This window comes from Durio zibethinus, chromosome 4, assembly GCF_047325235.1.
Source record: "Durio zibethinus cultivar Kanyao isolate XHJ-2024 chromosome 4, ASM4732523v1, whole genome shotgun sequence".
Taxonomy (NCBI): domain Eukaryota; kingdom Viridiplantae; phylum Streptophyta; class Magnoliopsida; order Malvales; family Malvaceae; genus Durio; species Durio zibethinus.
In genome coordinates, this window is record NC_143165.1 from 20,412,390 (window position 1) to 20,422,911 (window position 10,522).

General features: G+C 41.4%; 1 non-coding gene and 2 pseudogenes across 1 annotated transcript; all 3 read right to left on the minus strand.

Moving 5' to 3' along the window:
* Window positions 1–1,147: 1,147 nt before the first annotated feature.
* LOC149519284 (25S ribosomal RNA) lies at window positions 1,148–4,503 on the minus strand. The gene has a single exon (XR_016341945.1). It is a non-coding gene; the product is annotated as a 25S ribosomal RNA (ribosomal RNA).
* Window positions 4,504–4,714: 211 nt separating this feature from the next.
* Window positions 4,715–4,870, minus strand: LOC149519285 (5.8S ribosomal RNA; annotated as a pseudogene).
* A 289-nt stretch (window positions 4,871–5,159) lies between these two features.
* LOC149519286 (18S ribosomal RNA) lies at window positions 5,160–6,856 on the minus strand (annotated as a pseudogene).
* Between the last annotated feature and the right edge of the window lie 3,666 nt (window positions 6,857–10,522).

Here is a 10,522-nt window from a genome sequence, read left to right on the forward strand (position 1 = left end):
GATGGTGAAGCATGTGTTGAGACGAAGGGCCAACGTGTCCTGGTGGTAGTCGAGGCATGTGCATATGCCACGATCTGTAAGTTGGTCTAGGCCTAGGGGTTCTTTTCGAATTGAGGAGCAATTCTAGTTCTAGTAGGACTAAGTTTAATAGCCAGGAGGACCAGGCCTTAAGGCATACTGGAGGTCCAGGTCAGGGGGAACTAGCCTAGAATAGTGGTATAGGGCAATGATCAAGACTCTAGAGGCTCAAGCTCGGTGTTTAGGGATGGCAAAATTAAGCTAGGGTCAGGTGTGGGCATTGGTAAGTGTTATATGAATTTACAAGCCATAAAAATGGCATTAGCATGGCAGAAATATGAAAATGTGCTTGAGCCACCTACTACTTGGTGTGGTGAGCACGGTGCATGGCCCAAGCCTAATATTCCTGTGTGTAGTGCGTAACCTAGCATGTGCCAATAGTGTTTAAAGGAATTGCCTACACCAAAGGCTAACATGTGTCGATGGTGGTCGAAACATGAGCTGAAACCAAACACCAACGTGTCCTGGTGGCGGTCAAGGCATATGTATGTGTCATGATCCGTAAGCTAGTCTAGGCTAAGAGGCTCTCTTTGAGTCAAAGGGTAGTTCCAGTTTTAGCAAGACAGGCTTTGACAGCTAGGGAGACCAGGCCTTGAGGTGTGTTGGAGGCCTAGTCATGGAGAACTAGCCCAGAACAATGGTACGAGCAGTGATCTAGACTCTAGAGACTCAGGCATAGTGTTTAAACTAGGCAGAATTATGCCAAGCCCAAGTGTAGGCGTTGGTGAGCATTACATGAATATACAAGCCATAAAAATGGCATTGGCACAACAAAAATATATAGGTGTGCTTGTACCCACCTATTGCCTAATTGTGGTGTGCGACCTAAGCCTAGGATACCCATACTTTGTGTGTAACCCAGCATGTGTTGATGGTGATCAAGAGAACAACTCGTAAAAAAGGTCAATATGTGTTGATGGTGGTCGAAGCATATGCCTAGACCAAGGGCCAACATGTCTCAATGGCAATTGAGGCATGTGCATATGTCACGGTTTGCAAACTAGTCTAGGCCTAGAGGTTCTCTCTAAGTCAAGAAGTAGTTCCAATTGTAGCAAGATAGAGTCTAACAACTAAGGGGACCAAGTTGTGGGCCTACTGGAGGTTTAGGTCTAGGGGAACAAGTCCAGAATAATGATACAAGCAGTGATCAAGACTTTGAAGGCTCAGTCACAGTGTTCAGATTTGATAGAATTGAGCTAGGCATAGTTGTCGGTGCTGGTGAATGTTATGTGAATTTACAAGCATAAAAATGCCATTGGCATAGTAGAAATATGAAGATGTGCTTGAACCCACCTATTGCCTAGTCATGATGCGTATGGTGTGCAGCTTAGGCCTAGGCATGATAGCTTTGCACTACTGGCTTTTTAGTCAAGCGTGATGACCAATTATGCGAATCAACAACTCCTCTCATACTAGGTTGAATTACTATTATGATGCTACCACCAATAGGGTAAAGTTAATCTATCTCACAACGATCTAAACCTAAGTCATGTTCCTATTGATGGGTGAACAATCCAATACTTGGTAAATTCTGTTTCACAATAATAGGAAGAGCTGACATCGAAGGATTAAAAAGCAATGTTGCTATGAACGCTTGGCTGCCACAAGCCAATTATCCTTTTGGTAACTTTTCTAACACCTCTAGCTTTAAATTTTGAAGGTTTAAAAGATTGATAGGCCATGCTTTCATAGTTTGTATTTGTATTGGAAATCAAAATCAAATAAGCTTTTACTGTTTTGTTCCACACAAGATTTTTATTCTCGTTGAGCTCATTTTAGGACACCTACATTATCTTTTAACATATGTGCCACCCCTGCCAAACTCCCTACTTGACAATGTCTTCCGCCCTAATCAATCGGATAAGGTTGACTTTAGGTCTAAAAGAAGGGGTCATGCCCTGTCTCTAATTCACGAAATAAGTAAAATAACATTACAAGTAGTGGTATTTCAATTTTGCCTATGGGCTTCCAGTTATCCAACAGCTCTCAAGTCATTTCACAAAGTCAGACTAGAGTCAAGCTTAACAGGGTCTTCTTTCCTTGCTGATTTTGCCAAGCCTATTCCCTTGGCTATGGTTTCATTAGATAGTAGACAAGGACAATAGGAATCTTGTTAATCCATTCATGCAAGTCACTAATTAGATGATGAGGCATTTGGCTACCTTAAAAAAGTCCTAGGTACTCTCATTGTTTACTTGTGCTTGGTTGAATTTCTTCACTTTGACATTTAGAGCACTGGACAAAAATCATATTGCATGAGCATCCATAATGACCATTGCAATGCTTTGTTTTAATTAAACAGTTAGATTTCCCTTGTCCATACCAATTTTGAATCAACTATTCATCACCCAGGGAAGGCCCTCGAGGGAACCATTCCTAATCTGTCTCTTGGTCAGCATGTAGTGACCTACTCTCGTTGTGGAAATAGCTCAAGTAGTGCATTGATTGTCAACAAGTTCAGGGCTAAGACCTTCATGCCTAATCCTTAAAGCCAATCCTTTTCCCAAGTTTATGGATCCATTTTGCTAACTTCCCTTGCCTACATTGTTCCATTGACCAGAGGCCGTACACTTTAGAGACTTGATGCAGTTATGAGTATGATCAAGCAAGACAGTACTCGATCCTTTAATTTTTCAAGGGCCATCGGAGGTGCACTGGACACAACGTGATGTGTGGTGATCTTTTGGTTACTATACCTTATCTTTGGCTGAGCCATTTCCAGGGTGGGTAGGCTATTAAACAAAAAAGATAACTCTTCCCAAAGCCCCCCTAAAGTCTTTTGACTCCTTAACATTGCTGTTAGCTACTGCATCTTGATTTAGGAATTTTAACTTGATTCTCTTTCGAAGCTCGTGCTAGATACGTGATTGGATGGGCTTCCCCCATTTCTTAAGATTGACTAACCCATGTGCAAGTGCTATTCACATGAAACCTTTTCTCTCTTTGGCCTTTAAAATTCTCATTTGAATATTTGCTACTACCACCAAGATCTGCACCAATAGCCACTCTGCTTGGCTTGCACCTTGGATTTCACAATGACCAATTTACCTTTTTACCCATCGAGGCCTAGCCCTTGCCTCGACGGTAAAGTATAGGTAACACGCTTAAGCGACATCCATTTTCGAGGCTAGTTGATTTGGCAGGTGAGTTGTCACACACTCTTTAGAAAATTATGACTTCTATGATCACTGTCCTGCTATTTTAATCGACCAACACCCTTTATGGGTTCAAGGTTAGCATGCAGTTGAGCATCGTAACCTGGCTTTCGATTCATCTTGCATCATCAGTTTTGCTTACCAAAAATGGCCCACTTGGATTTTTTAAATCCATGGCACGACTCAATGAAGCAGTTATGCCATCTTACCTCTTTAAAGTTTAAGAATAGGTCAAGGGCATTGTGCCCTCAATGCCTCTAATCATTAGCTTTACCTGATAAAACTCACTAAAGACTCTAGTTATCCTAAGGGAAACTTAAGAGAGAACTAGCTACTAGATAGTTCGATTAGTCTTTTGCCCCTATACCCAAGTCAGATGAATGATTTGCACATCAATATCGTTGCGGGCCTCCATTAGAGTTTTTTATAGCTTCACCCTACTTAGGCATTGTTCATCATCTTTTGGGTCTTGATAGGTATGCTTACACTCAAACCCTTCTTAGGAGATCAAGATTGGTTGGTGGTGCACCTGCGAGGGATCCCATCAATTAGCTTTTTTATTACTTATGGGTTTTCTAGTCCATTAACTAGCGCACATGTTAGACTCCTTGGTTTGTGTTTCAAAATGGGCTAGATTGGGAGCACATAGGTTGATGCCGAAGCACATAAGTGCCGAGGCACACTAAGATAGTGCATGTTGCATTTCATAATCACGATGACAATGTCTCTGTAGGCATATCAAAAGCTAGGGCTTGGGCCACCATTGTGACTCGTATAGGTCCATACCTTAAGCCCATCGGTGGACTGGTTCTCGCTATTCCACATCTTATCGAGGCACATTGTTGGCCCTTATCTACTTCTTTCTCAATAATTTTAAAAACTTTTTCATTTTTTTTAAAGTCCTTTCCATCTTTCCTTTGTAGTACTTGTTCACTATCAGTCTCTCACCCTTATTCAGCCTTAGACAAAATTTACCACCCGATTAGGGCTACATTCCCAAACAACCCTACCTATAGACAATGTCTCGTGGTGCAACAATCCAAGCATAATGGGGCTCTCACTCTCATCGGTGCCCTTTCTAGGGACTTGGGCTCAATTTGCCATTAAGGATGCTTCTCCAAACTACAATTCAGACACCAAGGGTGCCTAATTTTCAAGTTGAGCTCATCTCAATTCACTCATTATTACTAGGGGAATCTTGGTAAGTTTCTTTTCCTTCATTTATTGATATGCTTAAACATATTGAGTGATCTTGCTTGACCTAGGGTTGCAACATGAGCATCGATGAGGTTTGGATGGACAACGAGTGCATGTCACCAAAGACGGGGCATGTCAGGAGCTTTACCACTGATCGTTACGATGCTATCATTGCCGGGGACTTACTTTTGGGCCAACCATAACCGACGAGATCACAAGAGGTTATCTTTTGCCTCCCTCACCTAGAGCCCACTAGGTGGGGGGTTGGAGGGGGCGATGATGCATGATACCCAAGTAGGCATGCCCTTGGCCTAATGGCATAAGGCAAAACTTAAGTTCAAAGACTTGATGGTTCATGAGATTCTGTAATTCACACAAAGTATCACATTTTGCTACTTTTTTCATTGATGTAAGAGTTGAGATATCCTTTGCTGAGAGTTGTTTTGGTTTTTCATGACAAAATGAGTCACAGTGCCCCTTGTGCTTGCATCGTGAATGGGATGGCAGCATCACATGCTCTCTTTTTCATTCTGGTTCCTTGGTGTAATTAGCATTGAGGTTCGTTATTCTATCGTTGGTGACTATACCAATCATTTTGCCTATTCGAGAGACAAACGAAGTGATTGTTGCTCCCACTTAGGGCTAAAAAGGGCTCGGGGCATGAAGGCACCCTCGCCCCCTCAATGTTTCATTAACATGTTTGTGGGTCATTCATTGAATGGATTTTGATAATGATCTTTTCATAGGTTCACTTATGAGAAACTTTGTTACAACTTTTCCTTCCTCTAAATGATAAGATTTAGAGGACTTATTGGGATGTCATGGGCAACGAACCATCCATGTTACCATAATCTGAACACTTCACCAGACCATTCAATTGGTAAGAGTGATAGGCAGTGTGTACAAAGGGTAGGGACATAGTCAACGTAAGTTGATGACTCATGCTTACTAGGAATTCCTTATTGAAGACCAATAATTACAATGATCTATTCCCATCATAATGAAATTTCAAAGATTACCCATGCTTGTTGACCAAGGCTATGGACTCATTGAATACATTAGTGTAGTGTGAGTGTGACCCAAAACATCTAAGGGCATCACAGACCTGTTATTGCTTTAAACTTCTTTAGCCCAAACGGCCATAGTCTTTCTAAGAAGCTAGCCATAAAGGATCACCTTAAAATAGCTAGTTAGTAGGCTGAAGTCTCGTTTGTTAACAAAATTAACCAAACAAATCGCTTCACCAACTAAGAACGGCCATGCACCACCACCTATAGAATCCAGAAAGAGCTCTTAATCTATCAATCTTTACTATGTTTAGACCTAGTAAGTTTCTTTATGTTGAGTCAAAATAAGCCATAGGCTCCACTCTTAGTGGTATCTTCCATCAATTCCTTTAAGTTTCAGCCTTGTGACCATACTCTCCCTAGAACCCAAAGGCTTTGATTTCTCATAAGATACCGATAGAGTCCTAAAGTAACATCTATCAATCCCTAGTAGGTATTGTTTACGGTTGAGACTATAATGGTATCTAATTGTCCTTAAGCTCTTAAGTTTTATTCTTGATTAATGAAAACTTTCTTGGCAAATGCTTTCACAACTATTCATCTTTCATAAATCCAAGAATTTCATCTTTAACTATGAAATACGAATGCCTTTCACTATACTTGTTAATCATTACTTTGAACCTAAAGGCCAATATAATAGGACCGAAATCTTATAATGTTATCCTATGCTAATGTATACAAGTGTAGACTTGCTTTGAGCACTCTAATTTATTTAAAGTAACAATGTTAGAGGAATGATCTAGCTAGTTAAGGCCAGGAGTGCATCATCAGTAGCATGGATGAGAAGTTAGTGCTTATTGTGAGGCAGACCGAATGACCCAACTCTAGTTCCAACTTGTGCTTTTTAATTGCAACAACTTAAATTTACGCTATTGGAGTTAGAATTACTGCTGCTACTGGCACTAGACTTGCCCTCAAATGGATCCTCATTATGGGATTTAGATTGTACTCATTCTAATTACTAGACTCATAAGGCGTGGTATTGTTATTTATTGGCACTACCTTTCTGTGTCAAGATTAGGTAATTTACACACTTGCTGCCTTCCTTGGACATTGTAGCCATTTCTTAAGCTCCCTCTTTCGAATCTAACCCTAATTCTTCATCATCCATCACCACCATAGTAGATCACTATCCTACCTATGATTCTCAAGGTGGGCTTGAGCACTTATCTCTACTCGTAGGTACCAAGGTCTCAAGCACTGACCTATTTGGTTCATAAAGGTGAACAACCTCAATTCTCTTACTGTTATCTCATTCTAGCATGGAGAGAACTAAGCATCATTCCCACTTGGATCATCTACAAGCTTTCATGTCTAGAACTTGAAAGTAAGACAAAAATGCTAGTCAGCAACCAATTAAAGCCACATTAGGCTCATTTTGTGTTACACAACTTATATCTTAGGGCCTCAGACCTTAACCTCATTTTAGGCTACCTGTATGCATTCTGGACACTTGACATCATGCTCTTCCAACCTTATGGAACTTAGGTGTGCTACACCAGCCATAGCATACCTCTATTAATTAGCCATAAGGGTCAAGTAGCATGCTTGCCTCATAGCCCACTCATTCTTTAGGCTTGATGGTGACCTTCTTATGCAAACACCATCTCATGATTCTTAGTTATTGATCTAACCAGTTCAACAAAAAGAAAGTGAGGGGCATAGCAAATGCTACCATTTAACCCCATGGTTTAATAGAACGGCACAATACAAAGCCTGCCAACCTTTATTATCCCTAAGTTTACCATGACTTGATGAGACATCATGCCACACTTGTGTCTCGATGATGCCCACCTATCTAGACACCACATGTGCCTAAGAGTAGCTCACTTCAGAATAGCAAGGCCCTTCCGCCTACTAACCAAAGTATGGTGGAGTGCTAACACCAGTCATCCCCTATAAAGAGTGTAAAAACTTTCCCAGCCATCTTACCAAAAATCGTAAAAATGTTTGAAACAGGGACACATTTCTCTTTAACCACCTTAGGGCCTTTCTTTAACTAACTCAAGGCCTAGTGACTTGTCTCTTGGCCATCATAATTTTGGCATTCCATTCGTTGCTCCATCAACCCACTCAATAGTGCCCATGCATAGCTTCAATTGATAGCACCTAATTGGCTACCCGACTATAGGGCACCCATTACTAGCTCGCACTTGCTCGTGTATCTTAGGGCCCAGAGCTTAAATCACTAGCACACACTATTAACAACAGGTTCCTTAGGCTAACACTGTGAATGTATAACTCTAAGACCACTATCTCGATCATAAAGCCTCATCCACTACTAAGCTCAAAGTCAGTCATGGTAAGATCGAGGCACACCAAGGCCTAGCCTAAACATTTTTTTTCATTTACTATGTTGATGCCCTTATGGATGCCAAGACCACACCTAACTCTCTTGTTGGACATAGTTGACTTTTTTTTCATGTGTACCTCACTTGTGCCCTCAATGATTGGGTCAAGATTTGATCACTTGAGGCACTACCCATAATACTTATTCATTGTCAATATCGATAAGTCTCATCCTAACTCTATTACACCTGTGTGTGGTTTTTGTATTTGACCATTCGACTCTATCTCAGTTACTCAATATGTGCCACTTTACTATTTCACCCATGATCATATCATGTTGAGACCTCATAGCACCCATGTCGATCATGACCCTTGGTAGAATGAATGATCACTTGCTTTGCCATGCATTGGTGTCCCTTGCTAGATATGACCCATCATACCAACTGCATGCCTACAGCACTAACTTTTCGATAAGCCCCTTTAGATCTGGTGCTTAGGTTAACCACACTTATATGGCACCACCCATAATAGACCCTAGCATAGTGGCATTCAATCATTTCAGTCATCTCACAACTTAGGTTCTCTTAACCCTTCCATGGTCACCTCTCTAGGTGTGGCCCTCTAGCCAACTGCCCTTGTGGTGGCACTTTAATGTATGCTATCTCAAACAAAATCACATACTTAATACTCATAGGCTCCATTGCCTTGGCTTAATACCACCAAAAATCATAAGTTTCCCTTACTTTTACTCAAACTTAGCTCAATGATGGTTCCACAATTTGTCTACCTTGACTCTAGTATATCTCAAAAGGTAACTCAAAGCCCACACAAAGCTTAAGCATCCACTGATCAACTCGATCACATTGTTCACTAATTGCTCAATCTCAGGGTTCACCAACCCATTTGATACTCAAGGTCCATGACCTACTAGAACTCAGAGCCATCCCATTAGCTGGCATCTTGCTTAAATCCTAATCGGATCAATTCTGCCATGCTTAAACTCATCAAGTCCACTAACTAGATGGCACTCGAATGCCTATACCATTGGCTTACTTAACTTGATCATCCTTTGACCAACAAAACTCATAAGGCCTTGTTAGCTGGCCAATTCTCGATTGCTTGTTTCAATGAACTACACACTTTCATAGCCCACTGACCACCATATCTCAGAAGGAATTCTCTCTTAGCCAATATAAGCACGGACCACTGACTGGCACAATCTCGTGATCCTTTGACCATAAGAACTTATAGTCCATTGACCATCACAACTCATGGCTTCAATCCTTAGTTAACTCAAACTCATCTACCTTTGCAGAATCGCTCCACGCTTGGACCCAAAATACTTGGCTCGTACCCCTGCTAAGGCATATGTAACACACAACAAGTGCATGTGTTAGTAACTAATCTCAATACACATGATTCGTGTCCCTCAAGACAGAACTTGCTTTAGCCCTTATAGCCTTACTCAACACCATTTCATGGTGTATGCCCCTTTCACATTTTGCTCTCACCATAGTTTTCCCCATTATAAAGGCATCACATGCCCGCACGCACCAACACTTTTCGTTAGGTGAGGCTAGACTCACATGCCCTTTCTCTTGGAATCCAAAAGCCAACTCAAAGGTCTTCCACCTAAGCCAAAATTTCCCACAACATGCATCAATGGCTCATTCTCGAGCCCATATAGCCACGATATCATAATCTCACCTCGATAGCTCTTTTTAAGCTGAGCACCACATTAATTTCTCATTATCATGCCCACAACTAGGCCCGCATTAGTCTCATCATTGGGCTAAACATGGTTTTGATACCAACGTGTCATGGGCCGCGTATTTCTTAGATCAAAACCACACTTCTGTATGGCATCGAGACTACTTTTATTTGATGTTAACCTTTTTTGAGTCCATTTCTTTATGGATAAATCATATTTTATCCTTCAAGTTGCATACTTGTGAGCCTTTCTTGGCTCTAACCCCATAGGGTTGTACGTAAAATTCTCAAACTCGGTAAGGAGGAGCACAACTCTTATCATTATAATCAACCCACGATTTTCAGGGTGGCCCTGAACAACCATCTTTACCTGCAGGCATCAAGGTCCCGAGCATCGACCCACCTTGTTCATAAGGGTATACAACCTCGATTTTTAAACTATTATCTCATTTTGGCATGATGACAACACCATGCCCGTTCGAATCATCTGTAAGCCTCATGCCTAGAACTTGAAGGCACAACGTATATGTTAGTCAATAGCCAACCCAAAGCCATACTAGGCTCATCCTATCCCATGAAACTCATATCTTAGGGCCTTAACCTTTAGCCATATTCTAGGCTATCCATATGCATGGTGGACACCTAACATCACGCCTGTTTTACCTTATAGAACTTGGGTGTGCTACCCCAGTCATAGCATACCTTTATTGATTGGCCACAAAGGTCTAGTAGCATGCCTGCCTATTAGTCCTTCATCCCTCAGGTTTAACGGTGCCCTCTTACACAAACACCATCGTATGAGCGTTGGTGACTGATCAATTAGCTCAAAGAAGGGAAACCGAGAGGCATAGCAAAAGTTATTATCTAACTCCATAGTTTAATGCAAAGGCACGATACAAGGCTTATCGACCTTGACCATCCTTGGGTTTTAGCATGACTTGAGGAGATATCATGCCACAATGATGACCTTATGATGCCTACCCACCTAGACACCACATATGCCTAGGAATAGCTCAATTCAGACTA